This window comes from Mus musculus, chromosome 15 (genome assembly GCF_000001635.26).
Source record: "Mus musculus strain C57BL/6J chromosome 15, GRCm38.p6 C57BL/6J".
In the NCBI taxonomy this organism is placed as follows: Eukaryota; Metazoa; Chordata; class Mammalia; order Rodentia; family Muridae; genus Mus; species Mus musculus.
The window spans coordinates 93,174,984-93,196,368 of record NC_000081.6 but is presented as its reverse complement, the minus strand read 5'-3'; the positions used below and the strand labels follow the sequence as shown (position 1 = coordinate 93,196,368).

The window sequence follows — 21,385 nt, the reverse complement described above, 5'->3', positions numbered from 1 at the left end:
TTTTTATTGTTTTCTGCCATCCACTGGATTTGGATTTATTTTCTTTTTGTTTTCCCAAATTTTTGAATTGCATCAGTAAGCTCATTTATTTGTGCTCTTTCTGATTTCTTCAGTGTCTTTGTAGGACTGCTTTCAATGTGCCCTAGAGGTTTCGGTTGTCACGTTTTCATTTTTATTTAGTTTGAGTAGATTATTTCTCTCTTTACTTCTTTCTTTTTTTAAAAAAATATTTATTTATTTTATATGAGTACACTATAGTTGTCTTCAGACACACCAGAAGAGGGATTGGACCCCATTACAGATGGTTGTGAGCCACCATGTGGTCACTGGGAATTGAACTCAGGACCCCTGGAAGAGCAGCCAGTGCTCTTAACCATGGAGCCATCTCTCCAACTCCCTGATTTGAGTATTTTTATCCAATATTTTACTCTAAAGCAGTGCCTATCTTTAAGTGTGTAGTGCATCTTTCTGCAAGGTGTGAGTGTATATGTGTGTGTGTGTGTGACAGTTTGTGCAAACAGAGAAGAGTGACAGCTCTCTGATACTGAGTTCCTAATTCCTGAAGGAGTTGAGAGGAATCGGGGAAGTTACCTGTGATCTTAGGGGAACATAGTGGTGCACAGTGGCAAGGAGATATAGCAAAGCCTCGCAATCCAAGGAAGAATCCAGGTGGTTGCGCAGCCCTAATACACAGAAACAGGTGGAACATACACTACTCAGAGGCTGCTAGTGTGTACTTGGCTCATGAAAGTTAAGAAATCTGACCTGTCGCATTAGTAGTGGACATAAAATGTGGTCAAGGCAACCTGAGGCAGGGGAATATGCTCATAAAGTTGCTTGATACTTGAGCCTCCCTGACTAAAATGGAAGGCTAGGAAGGGAAGTTAAAAGGACAGAGAGATGGTTTGGGCTGCATTTTCCTGGATGTGAGTTGACTAGGTTTCCTATTTCCATGACTCGTTTTGTTGACAGGTAGGGTAGTTTGAGCAACAAGGGAATGGTTTTCTAAAAGTCCTGTTTTTATTCACTTTGGTTTGAGATTGCATAATTTATGTCTGTACGGTAGCCATCTTATCACTGTGATGTGACATGCGTCTTGTTTGCTTTTGGGTCAGTGGCTGCATACCAAGTTGATCTCCACAGCCTCATCTGCCTCAGCAGACCATGCACATGGCTGGTACATTCAGTCCTCTGTAGTGGTTTGAATAAGAATGGCCCTCGTGGGCTCATCTATTTGACTACATAGGCACCAGAAAGTGGCACTATTTCAAAGGATTGGGAGGTGTGACTTTGTTGGAGAAAGCGTGTCACTGAGAGCAGGCTTTGAGGGTTCAACAGCTCATGCTAAGCCCAGAACCTCTCTAGGCCTATGGATTAGGATGTAGCTCTCAGCTCCTGCTCAAGCGTGTGCCTGGCTGCCTCCACAATTCCCAAGATAATACTCAACCGAAGTGGAAACTTCTGGCTTCTCTGGAAACTCAGTTATGTCATCTAATATTTTCTTGAAGCAGACACAGGTGAAAGGATGCTTTGCTAAAGCAGACAGGTGGAAGTATGTTTGGCTGAAGCACACACAGGAGGAGAGGATGCATGATGTTTAGAAAGAATACAAATACGACCCTACAGACAGCGGGAGGAGACGCTGGCATTGGTTCACCTTGCTCCGCCTCATTAGCCTTCACTGAAGATGCTCTGGAGTCGGTTGGCCTTGCCCCAGGTTGCAAATCTTCACTTGTTGTGACTTTGTAGAGACTAACTCGCTAAAGAGCTTCTCACGATATTTTGGCAGCTTCTTGATGCTACCAAGAGGACTGGGGCCAATTGGCGGAGCCTCCAGGTTTCTTCTGGATGGAACTGCCATTACTTATTGAGTGGTGATGGCCAACTAGACTGGACTGCAGCTGCTAATTTGTGTTGTTTTACTAGAGGACTGGATTGATGTCATTAAAGATTGGAATAACCCCAAAGAACTGTTTCTAAACAGCTCCACAAACCAGGTTTCCTATTAAACTTTCTTTTCCACTACCTCTGGTGGGTGGTGGCTAGAAGGAAGGTTTAAATGTTTAAGAACCCATGTTAGAGTAGGTTTTGAAAAATCTAAGCCTACACTGATAAAACTCTGAAAGTATGAGCAACCCCCAATTAAATGCTTTCTTTCATAAGAGTTGCCTCAGTCATGGTGTCTCTTCACAGCAGTAGAATAGTGACTGAGACACTCCTGATCATAATCAGAAACTTCTCACTTGGGTCTGCCCCACAAGAGCTACCCCTGTTCCAGCCTCCAAATAACAGTGTGTTGAACAGCTGCTGGGTTATATCTTAATTTTACAGCCAATTTATAAAGTCTGTTGCATTTCTGTAGCCAACCCTTCTTCAGACTCCAGGAGAGCTGGAGTTTACAGGCAGTTGTAGGGAACAAGTGGGATTCTAGAAGAGCAATCTACTGGTCTCTAAAGGAAACACCGCCATGACCTGACAGTAAAGATTCAAAATTCATCTTCTTAGCTTGGGATGGTAACATATATTGGGTGACACTGTGTGTGAGGAGTACATGAATTTTTTTTTGCTTTGTTTTGTTTTGTTTTTTGTTTTTGATTTTACAGGGAGTTATATGTGAGAGAATTCCTTGAGTCTCGAATGAGACTTTAGACTTTGAATTTTTCAACTGTACAGAGACTATGAGAGACTATGGGGACTTTTGAAGTTGACTAAATGCATTTTTTAATTATGATGTGGCTATGAGCCTATGGGGGCCAGCAAGTAGAATGACCTTTATAGGCTCAAATATTTGAATTTTTGGTCCCCACACACTAAGGAGGTGTGATCTTGTTAGAGGAGGTATGTCACTGGGGGTGGGCTTTGAGGCTTTAAAAGCCCACCCCATTCCTGGTTTGCTCTCTTTGCCTCGTGGTTATGGATCAAGATGCCAGTACTCAGTTGTTCATACTCCCATGACTCTGCTCCGGCTTCAGACACTGTAACCCTCTGAAACTGTAAGCCCAAACTAAGCAGCACTTTCTTGTAGAAGTTGCCTTGGTCGTGGTGTCTTATCACAGCAATAGAAACGCAACTAAGACACACATGATCTTGGAGTCTTCCTTTGAAATGCCATGTGCTTAGGTCTGGCATATTTTAAACGGTCTTTGAACACAACTCTGTTTCTTCTAAAACCCAAGGGAGCCTTGCTCCCTGATAACTGAGGCGAACTGACTCTAGTACAGTGATATCAGTGTTCTCAGGAGACTCACTAGAAATGCAGATTCACAGGCTCCAACCTAGACCTCCCAAATCAGGAACTGTGGCGTGGCTTTAGTGACTTGTGTTTCACACAACTTTCTAGAGCCTGTGAATAGGATGGTCCTACCTTGAGCTCATTATAGACATCTCCATGGCTAACCAAGGCAGGAAACTCGATTTGTCAGGAAGAGGATGACAGCTGAGGTGGGCAGAGAAGGAAACCCCGTTCTTCAGTGACTTCTTCCAAGATTGGGGCTAAACTGAAATCTCCCTGAGATAATGTATGCCATGCCCTGTTCCCTACTTATTGCTGTTCTGACAGAGTCTTCACATCTTGCTTATTTATTTATTTATTTATTTATCTATTTTTTTATCTATTTATTTTTAACATGAGCATCTTCTGAGGGGAAAATCGAGAGCCGTACCATTTCCTGATAGATGCAGTTTATGAACAAGTGAGACACACCATCAGAGCCATGGCAGGGCTCTGTGTGTTCAGTACTGTCAAGGAGGTGGAGGCTGAGGCCTGGGAGAAGATTGGAGGGGAATTGGAGGAAAGCCGAACCCCAAGGAGACACGGTGTTGAACTCCCCCAAGGAGACACGGTGTTGAACTCCTGACAGGCGCAAAGACAGAGAAGGGAATGCTTTAGTATCTTATAAATCATTTGGAGGAAATTATGTTTTATTTATGTTCATTTTTGAATGTATTTGAATTTTTATTGCAGATATTTTTCAAAGACACGGGCATTGAGGCTATCCTGGGGGAACTCGAACCTCAAAAGAAATGTGGAGGGAGCCGACAGGATTGGCTGAGGGGGTGAAAATTATTCATTTTAAAGAGCAGTCTGAAAGCAGCCTTCAAGGGGACCAAATCGGAGTGAAACTCCAAAAGTTTTAAATGGTGACAACGAAACAGGCCTGGTATAAAAGGCATCACTCGGTAGCAGTGCAGGAGGAGTAGAGGAACTCGGGGTGTGAAGGAAGAGTTGGAGATGATTCTCAATGAAGTGGATTGGTTAATTAAGAGGACCCCATGGCTGGCTAAGTTTTCAAAGCCCCCCTTCTCCAGTTTAACTGAGCCCACGCTTAGAGCCACTCATTGTAGCATTGCTGCACCCAGCCACAGGCCGGCTCTTTCAGACACGCTCTTTCCCAGCATAGACCACCAAGGCTGCTTCCCTAGTGGGACTGATGCCGTCACCATCTGCTCTCAAAGGAAGAAGATCAGAGTAACTGTTGTGTGTGTGTGACAGCGAGTCCATTTTATGGGCAGACGAGATTTCTGTCCACACCTGCTGGGTAGCAAAGGGGCTTGAAACTGCCGGGGCCAAAAATAAAGAGGTGAGTCCACTTTTACGATGGGAATATACTTATTCCATTTTGAAAGAATGTGCCCGTGATTATAAGGAGTTGGCCACGGGGAAAAATATGTGCTCAGTAATGAAGAGTGGCTAGCAGAGATAAGAAGTATTTCTTCCCCTCCATACTACAGACACAGGGTATAAGAAACACTCTGAGGATAAAAAGGCACAGGCCAGTGCAGGATGCTGGCACTCTTCCCAATTCTAACTTCACAGTGCTCTCCGGTTTTGTGAAAGAAACCAGCACAGGATGAAAAGCACCACTGTGGCTGAAAAAGCAAGCGGCAAATGACCTTTTCATTGCTGAGAACTGGATTTCAGAGTTTAGAAAGAATATGGGACAAGAACCTTATTTACTGAAAGAATTATAAATAAATAAATAAAACATGTAAATGCTGCCCTTCACTGTTTGTTCACTGAGACCATAATGTGGTGACTACATACCATCAGTCTAGCTCAAATTCTTGCAAGGCACCAGCGGACTGTCATAATCGAAATTCTGCATACGTTTGCCCAACTGTCCAAGAGAGGGCAGGCAAAATATAGCTCATAGGAAAGGACAAAATATAGCTCATAGGAAGGGAAGTGCAACCCCGCAGTGTGACTCTAGAATTTCCTGACTTATTGTACATTCAAATCATCTGATAGTGTGTACTGGAGGGAGGGGGGTTATGTCTAAAAAACCCCACTATTATCCAGCCCCCTCCAAGACCAGAGGAATTAAAGTTGCTAAGCATGGGGTTGGAAATTGATATTTTCTTTTGCAAATTCTCTTGGGGGCTCTAATGGTCTGCTGGAGCTTACGAATGTCCTGGCAAGGTCATGTTTGTTGACTCGGACAGGTTCTCAGCCATCAAGTCTGATGAGTATTGTGCATTCAGAATGACTCAACACAGGCTCCGAGCCAAGTGTTACCTTTGCAAAGGCTGGTTGTTATCAGCAGGAATGGGATCTTAGGGGCTCATCAGTTCTCAGCACAATCTCCACTTTACGCTTTTCCATTTCTTGAAAAGTCTTGTCCCAGGTCCCCCGTTGAAGACAAATATGTGGTTCTCCAAAGGCGTCTCCCTTAATAGACTACTACACTCTTGTAGTGTGTGTGCTTTGTAATTCCACTTAAGATGTTTGTTATATATATTACAGTAATAGGAGTGGCAGAGATAGCGCGGAGATGAATAGAAGCCCCGGCTGACGGCTCTTTGGTCCTCTCAGAGGATAGCAAGTTATCACTTTGTTTTCAAATAATGCAGTTGGTAATAAGTTTTTGGATGTATGTGAGCTGTAAATCGTTCTGAAAATTGAACTGAAGATACAATATCGTAAATCTCTTCAGTGGTGGTAGAATATTTATGGGGTGAGCAATATAATCAGTTATGTGGCTATGCTGTGGCTGACATCCAGCTGAATGGGACCCAGTATTGAGGATCTATGGCCACTTAGGAAATTCCCCTAGGTGAACGTCTGTGTCAACGGGTGCACTGTTTTAATGTGGATAATGAGCTGATTCACCCCTCACTGAAGTCACTGGGGAAAACCTCTGTGAGGCAGGTGGACGCTGGGACGCTGTGAGGCTGGGACGGAAAGGAAGGAAGGGTAAGGGCAGGGAGATGTCTGTCTGTCTTCCTGGAGAACCTTTGCTTCTGGCTGGTATGTCCTTTGGTCCCCTGGGACTCTCAAAATCCCAAGGAGATGCACATTTCATTAGATTTGTTTAGAAATTCATTATCCTCACCATAAAAGTCGGCTAGCTTTGGGAACTGAATGTTGAAGGCAGTGGTGTGTTAAAATTTTTCCTTTTGGATAATGACAATTATTTAAAATAAAAAAATGTAATTGCTACTTAATGGTTTTTAAGTTTTTTTTCTTTTTTAAGTTTGTAGGGAAAATACTTTTTCAAATAAAAGCTGATTTACAGTCTCATCATGTAAACAGATCTTGGATCGAAGACAAGGCAGTGGCTCCTTTTTTTATGTTATTGTTTTACCAACCTAGTCTCTGGAATCTTCTCCCTGACTTTAGCTGCTCTCATCATAGCCTGTCCTCCACACACTGAAACCAAGTGTGACAGGGTGAGGAGACGAGAGGCGTGGCTCTATAGCAATGGGCATGGTTCTGTGATAATAGGTGTGGCTCTATTACAATGGGTGTGGCTCTGTGAGGCTGGACATGGCTGAATAACAATGGATATGGCTCTGTGATGGGCGTGGCTTTATTACAATGGGTGTGTCTCTGTGGTGATGGGTGTGGCTCTATTATAATAGGTGTGGCTCTGTGAGGATGGGCGTGGCTCTGTGAGGATGGGTGTGGTTGAATAACAATGCTGTGGCTTTGTGATGATGGGCGTGGCTCTATTACAATGGGTGTGGCTCTGTGAGGATGGGCATGGCTCTATTACAATGGGTGTGGCTCTGTGAGGATGGGTGTGGTTGAATAACAATGCTGTGGCTTTGTGATGATGGGCGTGGCTTTATTACAATGGGTGTGGCTCTGTGATGATGGGCATGGCTCTATTACAATGGGTGTGGCTCTGTGATGATGGGCGTGGCTGAGGATCCACTCAGCCACTGAGATGGATCCTCAGCCTTTAGTTTGGTTTTTGATGTGAGGTTGTCATATGTTGCTCAGGATGGCCTTGAACTTGTCACCCTGCCACCTTTACCTTCCAATGTTCAGATAATAGGCATGCTTTAGCTGCTAGCATTTCATTAATTCATTTTGGTACCTGACCTCTCCCCCAACACCTCAGCTTCATGGAAGCAAGAAAAAAAAACGGCTTAACTGATCTATCCCCATCAAGGAGAACAGGGTCTTACAGAAAGCACTTCCCAATACAAGCTTATGAGTGAATTCACATTATGCAAGTCTGATTCTATACTAATGAGTTGGTCCCCAGGACCTCTTATTCAACCTATGTTTAACTAGGGTTCAGAAACCTGTGCTGTTGGACAGATGAAAACAAGCTTACAGGGAATAGGCCTGTGGGCTCTATGGATTTGGATGGGGAAAGATTTCATATCTATCTTCATTGAGCCACAGTGTGGGCAAAAGGCCTTCACAAACAGCCAGCAATAGGAATCACAGACTGTAATGCCCTGATATCTGTAACAACATTTTCTTCTATTACCACCTGAAAATGATGGCTCTTCTGTCTGTCCATCAAGGTTTATCATTTGTTGCAGTAATAAGAATCACATTAGTTACTCCATATTGGGTTCAGTTACTCAGAACAGGGGAAGGGGAGAGGAAGAGAGAGAAGATGGGGAGAAAGAGAGGAGGGGAGAGGAAAGGAAGGAGAGGAGAGGAGAGGAGAGGAGAGGAGAGGAGAGGAGAGGAGAGGAGAGGAGAGGAGAGGAGAGAGAGGGCAGAGAGGCAGGCGGGGTGTCTCTTCTCTGCAATGGCTGTTGTCCTGCAGGGCTGGGGCTCCTCCCTCTCTCAAGCAGTTGAGGCCTCATTAGGTCACAGCTGGGGACAGCTCTCTGCTATGGCTGCTCTCTGGAGGTTGGTTGGCTGTGCCCATCAGCTTCATGCCTTTGCAGTAACTCCCAGGATGCTCCCGCCATGGCCCTCTTGCTATGCCACATGTCTCCTGGCAGGATACTGCCCGACAGGCCTCTCTCAAGCACAAACCCTTTCCCTCTTTGATTCACTTTCTGTAGTCCTGATCTCTCCCATGAGATAAAACAAACAAACAAACAAACAAACAAACAAACAAAAATCCACTATGCTTCCATCTCCATCACCATTCTGGATGCTGGGGCATCGAGAGACAGACAATGCCCCCTTGAATGGAAAAAGTGAAAGTCGCCCTTAGTGATTGCTCACCAGGTGTCGGGACCTTTTTCAAGGGCGGTTCTGTGCCATGAGAAGCTGATGATTCATTCTTAAGTCTTTCTGCTTCTCAAGGTTTCAGGTACTCATCACTAATTAGGACTGGAAATATCTCACGGAACATTTAAGGAAAAAAATTGTGTTAAATAACTTTTATCACATCATAAGTTATAGTTACTGTATTTTATGAGGAACTTAAGCTCCCGCTGTGTCCGATTTATAAATTCAGCATTGCAGAGATGTATAAAGAGGAAATAAGAATATAGAAGGTGGGGTCACCCACTATTTGTGGCTTGGAATGTATGGCCTGTGGGAAAGGCGGCATCTTTAATTCACTTAACCTGAAGGGACTCTAGCCTGCCCGGGCATGGCAGATGTGGCTCTGGCAGGCTTGCTCTTCTCCCTGATTCCTTCTGTCTTGCTAAAAATCATTAGATTGCATTCCTAAAGCAGGCCACCAAGGTCTATTCCCTTCTTTGGCCACTTTTTCCTCCTGAGGCTGACTACCAAGGTCTAGCTAGAAAAGTATTGTAGTCTGGCAATCAACCCCACATCCCACCCCGATTTGTGGCTGCCCTAATTAACCTAATTAAAATTAAATACCTCATCCTAACACGGGATTTCCCCTTTTAACTTTATAAACTGCCATTTGCCTATAGGCCTCATCTGTCTGTTTTCTCTCTATCCAGAGATGGAAAACCCCTTCCCAGGATAAAAACTCCTCCTCCTCCTCCCCACTTGGCCATCCTCTATCTCCCGTCTTTGTCTTTTATTCCCTGCCTTTTGTCCCTCTGGGGAAAGGAAATCTCCTTGGTGCTGAGAACTTGGTCTTGGGGTGGCTTGCCGATGTTGGTCCCTTTATAATGTGGACCACAATCTCGCCGGTGCTGTCCACAGAGAGATCAATGGAAGCGTGAAGAGAGTGAGTAACTAACTAGCCTGGCATCATGGGCAGAAAGCCAGCAGAACTGGGAACTCTGCTGCAGACAGCCCAGGCTCTTACCGTGCTACCATGATACCTCTTACCAGCTTGGTGTCCTTGGCAGTAATTACGGTGCTAGAAAGGTACTTCCCGGCCTGACTTGAATGACACTCTTTGTAATGGGAGGAGGGTGGCGGTGACATTATTTTCTGTAGCATCACCAAAATTCTCCCTTCAACCTCTCTCTTTTTTAAAATACTTTTTATTAGGTATTTTCCTCATTTACATTTCCAATGCTATCTCAAAAGTCCCCCATACCCTCCCACCCACTCCCACTTTTTGGCCCTGGGGTTCCCCTGTACTGGGGCATATAAAGTTTGCAAGTCCAATGGGCCTCTCTTTCCAGTGATGGCCGACTAGGCCATCTTTTGATACATATGCAGCTAGAGACACGAGTTCTGGGGTACTAGTTAGTTCATATTGTTGTTCCACCTATAGGGTTGCAGATCCCTTTAGCTCCTTGGGTACTTTCTCTAGCTCCTCCATTGGGGGCCCTGTGATCCATCCAATAGCTGACTGTGAGCATCCACTTCTGTGTTTGCTAGGCTCCGGCATAGTCTCACAAGAGACAGCTATATCTGGGCCCTTTCAGCAAAATCTTGCTAGTATATGCAATGGTGTCAGCGTTTGGAAGCTGATTATGGGATGGAACCCTGGATATGGCAGGCTCTAGATGGTTCATCCTTTTGACACAGCTCCAAACTTTGTCTTTGTAACTCCTTCCATGGGTGTTTTGTTCCCAATTCTAAGAAGGGGCAAAGTGTCCACACTTTGGTCTTCGTTCTTCTTGAGTTTCATGCGTTTAGCAAATTGTATCTTATATCTTGGGTATCCTAAGTTTCTGGGCTAATATCCACTTATCAGTGAGTACATATTGTGTGAGTTCCTTTGTGATTGGGTTACCTCACTCAGGATGATACCCTCCAGGTCCATCCATTTGCCTAGGAATTTCATAAATTCATTCTTTTTAATAGCTGAGTAGTACTCCATTGTGTAAATGTACTGGTTTGCTGTGACAGTATTTTGTATTACGCGGAGCTGTTCGTTAGTGGCACTGACTAAGAAGACGAATTCTCTTCTCTCTGTGAGAACGCAATGGCCCAGAGTTACGGAGGGACGGTCTAGAGAGATAGCTTCAAGCCCAGGTACCACAAACATGAGCTTGGCAGGAATTGGCTACTTCCTGCCTCCCAACCTGCCGCTGTAAAGCCGGCTTCCCCCACCATCAACCCCAGTAAGAATTTACTACCCTGACAGTTATCAGGAGTCACTCCTTGTTTGACCTAATGAGGTCTCCTCCCTTCACTCCACCCCTTTAGTATGCAGATGAGGCACCTTCCAACACCCCTCCCTGGTCCACGGTACAAAGCCACACAAGCCTTGCCCCAGATACCCTGGCCACTTCCCCAGGAGCATAAATACCCCTTCCTCCCCCCCCACCCCATTCCCAACAAATGAACCAGTTCTCCAAAGAAGCTGTTACTGGGTGTGTTCATTGCTCGGGGGGGGGGGGTACTCACCGAGGCCCAAGATCCTTCGCTGAACTCAACCGCGATTGGCTAAGCTTCCCTCCAGTCCAGCTCTAAGCTCAAAGGGGCCTGACTATCCCGAGGGAGAAGCAGACATGGGGCAGCACTTCTCTACTTAGCTGAGCTAGAGATCTGTTCATATGCCTACATCTTTATCCTAAACCAAATAGGGATAGCCACCCCTGTGACATGGCTGCGCTCAGCGGACAGAGTTTGCAGCAAGTGTTCAGTTACAACAGAATTGTAATCGTTAGTGAGATCCCATGTAAGAGTTCAACACAGCTGTGACTCCTACTGGCGAATCACTCTGTTTGAAATATAATGTACTCAAAAAGCAGAAACTGTGGCCAGAAATCACTGTAATGGCTTTCTTGAAAGCTATCGCTAATTTAGGGCCCAATTAAAACCAGAAATCCAATTATTGCTGAATAACATAATTGCAAGAAAGTAACTTGAATTGGTGTATGCCAGTAATTAAAGAGGAAGGTTTAAAAGCAGAATCCATCTGAACCATTACAAGGACAGGTCAGGACCCCGAACATGGGCTCCAGGGTGGGTCAGAGACTCAAAATTGGTGTTTGTAATAGGGTAGACAAATGCAGAATTGAAGATCGGGCTAAGGAATCACGTCTGAGTCCTTGTGCGGTGAAGCTTTGGTTCGTTGAAAGCAAGCCCTGAGAAAGCAGACATGGGTGTGGCTTGTTAGATACCTGAGATGTGAGAGAAAGCAGCTGGCAGCACACACGAAACCTTTGCATTTTTTTGTACCTCAGACTCTGACTGGAACACGGGGCATGGGCAGTGCTGTCTGGGTGCATCAGGTATGCCGTTTACAGGAGAACTCCCTTGGCTGACCCCAGCTCTGGCTGCTAGGCAGCGAGTCTGACATGTCTCATTTTCTGTCCACAATTTGCAGAGGTTTATGATATAGAATCCCATACCATCTGGCATGTGAACTCTTTTTAAAAAGGTTTTATTCATTTTATTTGTATTTGTTTTTTTTTTAAATTTTTAATTTTTTATTGGTTATTTTACCAATATTTCAAATGTTATTCCCCTTCCCAGTTTCTCCCTATCCGCTCCCCAACTCCATGCCTCTATGAGGGTGCTCCTCCACTCACCCACCCACTCCTGCCTCACCACCCTAGCATTCCCCTACACTGGGGCATTGAGCCTTCACAGGACCAAGGGCCTCTTCTCCCATTGATGCCCGACAAGTCCATCCTCAGTTACATATGCAGCTGGAGCCATGGGTCCCTCCATGTATGCTCTTTGGTTGGTGGTTTAGTCCCTGGGAACTCTGGAGAGTCTGGTTGGTTGATATTGTTCTTCCTATGGTGTTGCAAATCCCTTCAGCTCCTTCAATCTTTCCCCTAACTCCTCCACTGGGGACCCTGCACTAATGCAGAATTCTAGCTTGGTTATGATCTGACTGTGCAACTCTGGGGAAGACATGCCTTGTCTCTGAGCCTCAGCTTGGGAACATTTGCGTGACTGAGGACAAGCATTCCTTGTTATTAAGCCCTCCACAGATGCCTAGGGTCCATGATAGCAGAAGCAGCATGGCAGAGCTCTCTGAACCATTTCTACCCTCCCCATCTTCCTGCCTGTTAGGAACTAACTGATGCTCACTTGACCTCTCTGTCCTTCCTCTGTCTTGCACGCACCCGACTCGCCAGCAAGAACGACGCTGCAACAGGATCCTTCTGCACACGTTTATTGGGAGAGCTTGATTGCAGAGGCGAAGAGACCCCAAGCCCAGAACTGGTGCTGCTTATATAGGCCTAGGAGAGGCGTGTCTCACACCCGGATTGGTTGTGCTTGGGTTATGCTTACCGCCTCATTTGCATGCCTACATCTGATTGGTTAACTTGTCTCTCATCTGATTGGTTAACTTGTCTCTCATCTGATTGGTTAACTTGTCTCTCATCTGATGGTTTAACCTGTCTCTCATCTGATTGGTTAATTTTGGTTAATTCTCAAAACCTCATCTTGGCAAAAAAAAAACCTTTATTGCCTATGTATGCGTGGTGGCCAGTGGAAGCCAGCGCCACCCTGCAACGGCACATGTGGCTTCCCACACCTCTGCCTTGTGTTCTTCCAGTTTCTTAACTGCCTCACCCCTCCATAACCTGGTGTATCTTTTACCAAAGGCGGAGTTATCCCACACAGGTCCCAGGTCATGCTTTGTCTTGCGTAGGGAATACAGGAAATACAAAAACAGGGCAAAGCAGAGTTATGGCTAATTGCAGTTTGTATTTACTAACCGAAAAGGGGACAAAACACAGTATGCAGGATTTTCTATTCCACTTGGACCTCTTGCGGCGTCTACAGAGGCACCTTTCCGATTCCACTCGGAGGATGAAGGAGAGCTGCCATCTTCCTCACGCAGCACAGTGGAGAATCCTCAGCCGAGTTGTTTCTGCTGGCTCAGGTGGTGCTGTGAGAGGAACGTTGTCGAGGCAGCCTCTGGGAAGCACTGGTTTGGGGAGTGTGGTGAACACAGCTTGCTTTGTGCGTGGTTGCTAAAGGCTCACCTGCTTCCATGGCCTGTTCCCGCTTCTTTCTCGATTCCCTTTCATTTTATTATTTCTTTTACTCTTCTTAGCACATATCGATTAGATAGACTTAATTATGATATTTCATACATGAATACGTCGTATTTGATCATATTCATTCTTTATTATTTATTATTCATTCTTTATATTCACTCTTTCTTGTCCCTTCCACTTCTCTGAGCCTTATCTTCCCAACTCATCACCTTTTTACTTCCTAGACTCCGCTGTGACCCAGTGAGTTTAACTAAGGCTGCATACAGGAGCCTGGGTGGGAGGCGATTCATACAAACATAGGTACTTTGTGGCTATGCTGTATGTAGAAATTGTCTTTTACTCTCTCATCAACCATTAACTGCCTATAGATTCTCAGGGAGGGGTGGGGCCTCATCAACCTCTCCAGCATCCATGACACGTGGTGATAGGTCCAAGCTTGTACAGGTCGTTACAGCTGCTTCAAGTTCCAGTGTGCAATAGTCATGCCATGCACGGAAGACAGCGTTCCATAACCACACCCTACCCTCTGGTGTCTGTGTCTTCCTTCCTTCCTTCCTTCCTTCCTTCCTTCCTTCCTTCCTTCCTTCCTTCCTTCCTTCCTCCTTCCTTCCAACATGGTCTCACTAGGTAGCCATGGTTGGCCTGAAAATTGCTGTGTAGACCAGGTTAGTCTGAAATTCATAGAATTCCTCTTGCCTCTGCTTCCTAGTGTTAGAATTAAAAATGTGTGTGTGTGTGACCACTCCTGACTTCCTTCCTTCCTTCCTTCCTTCCTTCCTTCCTTCCTTCCTTCCTTCCTTCCTTCCTTTTTCTCTTTCTTTCCATTCTTCTTTTCTTTCTTTCTTTTCCGTTCTTCCTTTCTTTTTCCCTCCCTCCCTCCCTCCCTCCCTCCCTCCCTCCCTCCCTCCCTCCCTTACATTCCTCCTCCTCCTCCTCCTCCTTCTCTTCTTCCTCCTCCACGTCCTCCTCTTTCTTCTTCCTTTTCCCCTTCAATGTTCCCTTGAGAGAGAAATATAGGTGTCCCACTTGTGGAGTGTTCAGCCACTTATTCTCATCGCTTTGCTCAGTCATGACTCTCGGTGGTTTCTGTTGTCCACTGCAAAAAAAGAAGCTTGCGTGGCCACAGCTAACAGCAGAACTGATCGATGGATAGACGTGTCATTATTCAGAGGGCTCTGTGGCGCACACATCATGTCCATTTAGTAAGGCAGCAGCAGTAGCCTCCCTGCAGTACCCCAGCCATGGGCTTTGACTCGGTTGGCTGTCACAGAAGTGAGGTCCCTTCTGAGGGGCTGATATTAAATCCTATCAGAAGATGGCCATTTGTCCCCATAACAGACTTGCTACCGTTGTACCTGTTGACATACCATGGCTGGCAGGTCAATCCTGCTGCTCACAGGGGCTACAGCTGAGGATGGCTAGTGACAACTCCTCCTCTCCCCACACTCATTAAATGCCATCTGTCGTTGTGACAGCTAGCCAGCAGGGAAGAAGCCTCCAGCTCAGTTCCACCTAGAGTTTTCTCTATGTCTTTCAACAGAAGTATGGGGTATCTCCAGCAACAGGGTCTTACCTTCTAGCTCTCAGAGGGCATCAACATCAATAGTATGGGGCCTCAAGGGCATCCCTGACCAATGACTCACTGAAAACAGCTTTATCTACCACCTATCTGATGAATATGCTCAAACTCTTTTTTTTTTCCCCTTTAACTTTTTATTTCTAAATTTCTCTACCAAGCATCAAGTGTTCTTATGGCTTTTCATTCATTGTTATCTTGATATCCTCGCTCTCTGCTTAAGCCTTTCTTCCTTTAGCTTTGATAGACACATTCAAAATGGACTTTTAAGCAAGACTGGGGATGGGTCAAACAAACATGGCAGTCGTTTGGGAAAGCCCTAATCCAAGAAGGTCCACTAACTGGGTGGTTCTTGTACCTTCACTAAGATTTTTTATGCTGGGCAAGAGTTTCTCCAGTGAGCAGAGCAAAAATGTTAGCTGTTAATATCCATGTATGAAACCCAAGTTATGGATTGTTAAGAGAGCTTATCAAGAATACAAGTCATCTGGTTGTGTAGACTGCCGGAAGGACTTGCCTTAGGAAGCATCGTCTCAGGTGTGGTTCATTCTAGGTCACAGGTGGGAGTGACAGGGGATGAGACAAATACTTGAGAGCAGGGACAGCCAAGCAGGACACACATCCTGGAATAGCTTTGCCCTCAAAAGCTAGTAGGCACTAAAACAACAGAGTTTTGTAAATGAAATTTCGGTACTTTTTGTTAATTTTTCTGTAAACTTAATTAAAAAAAATCTATTAGGAAAATGCCAGGAGGGAAAATGAAAGGAATAAAATTTTCTGTGTTTTTTTTTTTTTTAAGAGTTTGTTCCTGGTTTGCAGAGACTTCTCAGTACCAAGGACCTGTTTAGTTCTGCAGCTGGCACTGTTCTCATGGTTCCTGATTTTAAAATATTCTGTCTGCAAAATGACTTTCTCAAGTTTAACTAACTTTTTATTCGTCAGCAGCAGCAAATGACTGTCAGTCAGAATGTCTGGTGAATGTCTAGGTGGTACAGCCAGAAGTCAACGCACGTCCATTGTTGTTGGCGTATGCGGATGTTCTGGTGGATTTTCACTAGACAGTCACAGATATAAATATACATAAGGACCTTTTCTAGGTCCTTTCTCACCTCTCCTAGGGTCCTAACAGAATGCATGTTAGGTTCTTTTAGGATGCTTCTATATTGTGACTATCTCAGAATGTTATAAGGACGAAATGTTAAATTTGGGGTACTCAGAGTTATACGATGGACGTCAGCTAACTGCTGACCAAACAACCCCAAGATAACTGAATTATGAACACTTAAAACCAATCTGTGCTAACCTGCCAGGAGGAATTTACGATTTCATTTCTACAAATAGGATAAAGAAATGAAATAAAGTCTAATTCCAGTGTGTAAATTAGAGACATCAACCTCTTCCCGCCTGGTTCTGAATAAACTGCTTCTTACTTGATGTGCTCAAGAGCGTGGTCTTCCCTCTCATGCATATTTTGAAATAATTGCCCTGGTGGAAATCAGAAACAGGCAACGTAATATATTAGCTTTACTCAATGATTCTTGAGAGGTGATACCTCAATTAACAAATCCTCCGGGAGAGACGCAGTGTTGCAAGAAAATATGCCTCAGTCTCTTTCATAAATCAAGCCAGGCAGAACTGCCTCCAGCCATTGGCAAGACAAATCCACCCAATCCCCTAGCTGTGCCACCAAAACAAAACAAAACAAGGCAAAACAACAACAACATCATCAACAACAACATCATCATCATCATCAACGACGATGACGACGACGACGACAACAACAACAACAACAACAACAACAACAACAACAACAACAACACTTTGAGCAGAGTGGTTCCCAACCCAGCTCACATGCAGGCAAGCAGAGTCATTCTGTGCAAATACATGAAATAGTTCAAAGTTCTGTTTCTCTACATTTATCTTCTGTTTCCCCAGAGAAAATGGTCCTCACTCCTGATGGAAGGACTCTCCTGACTGCTTCTCCTATTTCTCCTCCAAAAGAAACTAGTCGCACACCTGTTATATTTGTTGATTACTCCATAGAATGTTAATGTAAGGCAAATGAGTGTTAGCTGACATGGTGGAGTCGAAACTTTTACAAACTTTCAGGAACCTAGGAATCTAGCTCAGGGTTTATCTGGGGTTATGGTTCCAGAGGGTTAGAATCCATAATGGTAGGAACAGCATGAAAGCAGGAGGCAGATATGGTGGCTAGAGTTGGAAGCTGAGATGTTAAATCATAGAAACATTTTCTCCTTCAACTATGCAGATAGTTTTGCTAGGTATATTAGTCCAGGTTGGCCTTTATGATTTTGTAGGATTGGAAGTGCATTGTTTCAAGTTCTTCTGGCTTTCAAAGTTTCCACTGAGAAATCTGATGTTATCAAATGGGTAGTCTGAGATGTGACATTATTTATTTTTTCTTGCAGTTTTCAATACTGTTTTTGTTGTTGTTGTTCTGTATATATAGGGTTTGAACTATAATGCACCCTGGAGATTTTCTTTTCTGGCCTTATCTATTTGGTGTTCTGTATGTTTCTTGTATATCTGTATAGGTGTGCCTTTCCTTAGCTTGGGGGGAATTTTCATCTAGGATTTTGCCATTGACCTAGGATTTTTTTTCTCATCTATTACTATAGGTTGAGGATTTTTCTTTCCCGTGGTGTCTCACATGAGTTGTGATGAGAAGAACATCAGGGAAGGGAAGCAAGCATGGGACTCTCCTGAGTTGTGGACACTGTGTCCACAGGTACAGTCTTGTCTTCCCCTCCCTCTTCATCTCTTGCATTCTTTGTCTCTTTCTTCCTCACCCATCTTGCGGGTTTTTTTTTCCCCCTCTCACACTTAATTCTATGATCCTGTGGTATGTAAATGAATCTGGGCAGAATGTTTGCCAGTGTCCCAGTTTGCCAGGGATTTGGGAGAGAGTTCCTGGGAAGTGGGTTTTCTCTGTCAAGAGTGAGTCACCTCACCCACAAGGAAGCAGAATTTCTCCTAACTGGAACTCCAAGACACTTCTCTGGGTCTCTTATCTCTACTCTTGATATTAGTCTTGCACATGTAATATTGCCCCTGGGTCCCATAATTGAAGAGTCTCACCCATCCCAGGCCACTCTGGGAACAGGATCTCCTACAATTCACTTCCAAACTCTGTTGTCCTGATGTGGAGGAAGGGTGTTGGTACAGCAGGCATCTGCACTGAGGCTCAGTTGACTTACATGGACTACTTGCACTTTCAAGTCTTCCGTGTTTTCACCAGTGAAACATAGACATTGGATTCTTACAGGGAGCAATTAATTGGTGGGCACATAGAGACATGCATTTGCGTTTAAAGAATCCAAACCCACCAGCCAACCAAACCAGACACTTTGCTTTTGTTGTTTTCTAGTTTGGTTACCTTAATAGCGAGCTTCCTGTTTTCTCAAGAGCTGTTCTTATGGAGTTTAAGCCCTTGGTATAGTTGGTATTCTTTTTTAATGATTGGAATGCAAGCCCTTAGAACACATCCTCATAATGTAGACTTGAATATTGTTCTGCCCGGCATGGAAGAACAAGGACACTCAGTGATGGGAGGTAGAAAGTACTGAATGCCACAATTCCTATTTAGACATGTGTAGATTTATTTTCTAAAGTCCAGTCTACATCTACTTTACACAGAGTTCTTTCCTGAGCCTCGGGGCAGAGCCATCAGGTACAAAGATAAGTACCAGCAGGAGCATCTGCAAACAAGATACAGCAACATGGTTACCATGGTTAAGCACGCCCAGCTTTGATCTCCGAGGAAGAGCAGTGACAGTCGTTCTGAGCCTGGTTCTCTCTGCAGACTGGAATCTTCGCCATTAACAGAGTGACAGTTCTGAGTCTCCAAGGTCTTTGTTGGGTATTTTCTGTTGTTCTTTGGTCCCAGCGTTCCATCTGATTTACATGTTGGAAATATAATTAGCCATAGACTGATTGCAAAGAATCAGCCATAATTTAAAAAATAGGAATTAACATAAAATGGCAAGCATTAAAAGTTAATGCTAACTTGATGCTCATTTACTTTTGCATCCAAATGAGTCTTATTAAGTTACTTAGTCCATCGAAACATCAGAGTTTTTTTTTTTCTCCTATGCTTCTCCTATGCTAAGTTCCGATAACAATTTCTTGCATGTTAAACTCTGATAATAGTGTCCAATCTGCTGTAGCTAATCACACGTCAGTTTGCTCTGTGACCTGGTTTAGGCTGGCACCTCTGCAGTGGGGCAGATTAAAGTTCAGATTCGTTCAATGTGCTTTCTCATGGGAATTCTGTTCCTCCCGCCAGGACTCCATGCCCTTCCTTCATTGCCTGCACAGTCAATAACTTCCAGCAAGTGGACGAAGTGTGTATAGGAATGGGATGTACAGAAATGTGGCCCAGTGAGAAGTGAGCTTAAATAGTTAAATCAAGCCAATTGGTTTAGAATTATGATGGTTGGATTTCTAATGCATATTCAAGGAAGGCTGAAAAAATGTATGAAATTTAATTGTACCATAAAGCTGTCATCAGAAAATATATACTGAATATCAAGTAGGGCAACACTTCTTCTGGAGAGTTAATCTGCGAAAGTTGAGGAAATTTAAAGAATGTTATAGTTGAATAAATAATAGGGAGGAATAGTGGAGCCCGGCAGCAAGACAAGCGCCACATAAACTCAGATTTAATGGGTGAAAGGCATTTGATATCTTCCTGGCATTAGCAATTTCTCTATTGAATGTGTAAAAATAAGTCTGAGACCAAGTTTAAAAGTGAGACTCTTAACAATATCCACGCCAGGGGTTTAAAAATATATCAATGATATTTAGGTGTCCATCAATTTATTAGGATGCCAAAATGCATTAACATCAACCTAATGAGTTTTTTCTCATAGAAAGCCCATTGTTCCTTTCAGAGGGATGGAAAATGCCTGCTCTTTTTTTGTCTATAGAGGTTTTGTCTCAAACGTTAACATGCCCATTAGTCACCTAAGAAGCTTCTTAAAGTGAACACTTTTTTGGGGGGGGGGCGCACTTTTTAATTGAGGTAAAACCTGACACGAGATTACTCGTCAACCAATTTCAGAGCCTTAGCTTCTTTTTTTTTTTTTTTCCATTTTTTATTAGGTATTTAGCTCATTTACATTTCCAATGCTATACCAAAAGTCCCCCTTACCCACCCACCCCCACTCCCCTACCCACCCACTCCCCCCCTTTGGCCCTGGCGTTCCCCTGTACCGGGGCACACAAAGTCTGCGTGTCCAATGGGCCTCTCTTTCCAGTGATGGCCGACTAGGCCATCTTTTGATACATATGCAGCTAGAGTCAAGAGCTCAAGGGTACTGGTTAGTTCATAATGTTGTTCCACCTATAGGGTTGAAGATCCCTTTAGCTCCTTGGGTACTTTCTCTAGCTCCTCCATTGGGAGCCCTGTGATCCATCCATTAGCTGACTGTGAGCATCCACTTCTGTGTTTGCTAGGCCCCGGCATAGTCTCACAAGAGACAGCTACATCTGGGTCCTTTCAGTAAAATCTTGCTAGTGTATGCAATGGTGTCAGCATTTGGAAGCTGATTATGGGGTGGATCCCTGGATATGGCAGTCTCTACATGGTCCATCCTTTCATCTCAGCTCCATACTTTGTTTCTGTAACTCCTTCCATGGGTGTTTTGTTCCCACTTCTAAGGAGGGGCATAGTGTCCACACTTCAGTCTTCATTTTTCTTGAGTTTCATGTGTTTAGGAAATTGTATCTTATATCGTGGGTATCCTAGGTTTTGGGCTAGTATCCACTTATCAGTGAGTACATATTGTGTGAGTTCCTTTGTGATTGTGTTACCTCAATCAGGATGATGCTCTCCAGGTCCATCCATTTGGCTAGGAATTTCATAAATTCATTCTTTTTAATAGCTGAGTAGTACTCCATTGTGTAGATGTACCACATTTTCTGTATCCATTCCTCTGTTGAGGGGCATCTGGGTTCTTTCCAGTTTCTGGCTATTATAAATAAGGCTGCTATGAACATAGTGGAGCATGTGTCCTTCTTACCAGTTGGGGCTTCTTCTGGATATATGCCCAGGAGAGGTATTGCTGGATCCTCCGGTAGTACTATGTCCAATTTTCTGAGGAACCGCCAGACTGATTTCCAGAGTGGTTGTACAAGCCTGCAATCCCACCAACAATGGAGGAGTGTTCCTCTTTCTCCACATCCTCGCCAGCATCTGCTGTCACCTGAATTTTTGATCTTAGCCATTCTCACTGGTGTGAGGTGGAATCTCAGGGTTGTTTTGATTTGCATTTCCCTGATGATTAAGGATGTTGA

The 21,385-nt window shown here is 44.2% G+C and overlaps 1 long non-coding RNA gene across 1 annotated transcript in view; it reads left to right on the top strand.

Annotated features, from left to right (window-relative positions):
• Positions 1–21,385, top strand: part of Gm38535 — a 39,638-nt gene that overhangs the window by 8,498 nt on the left and 9,755 nt on the right. The window lies entirely within an intron of this gene.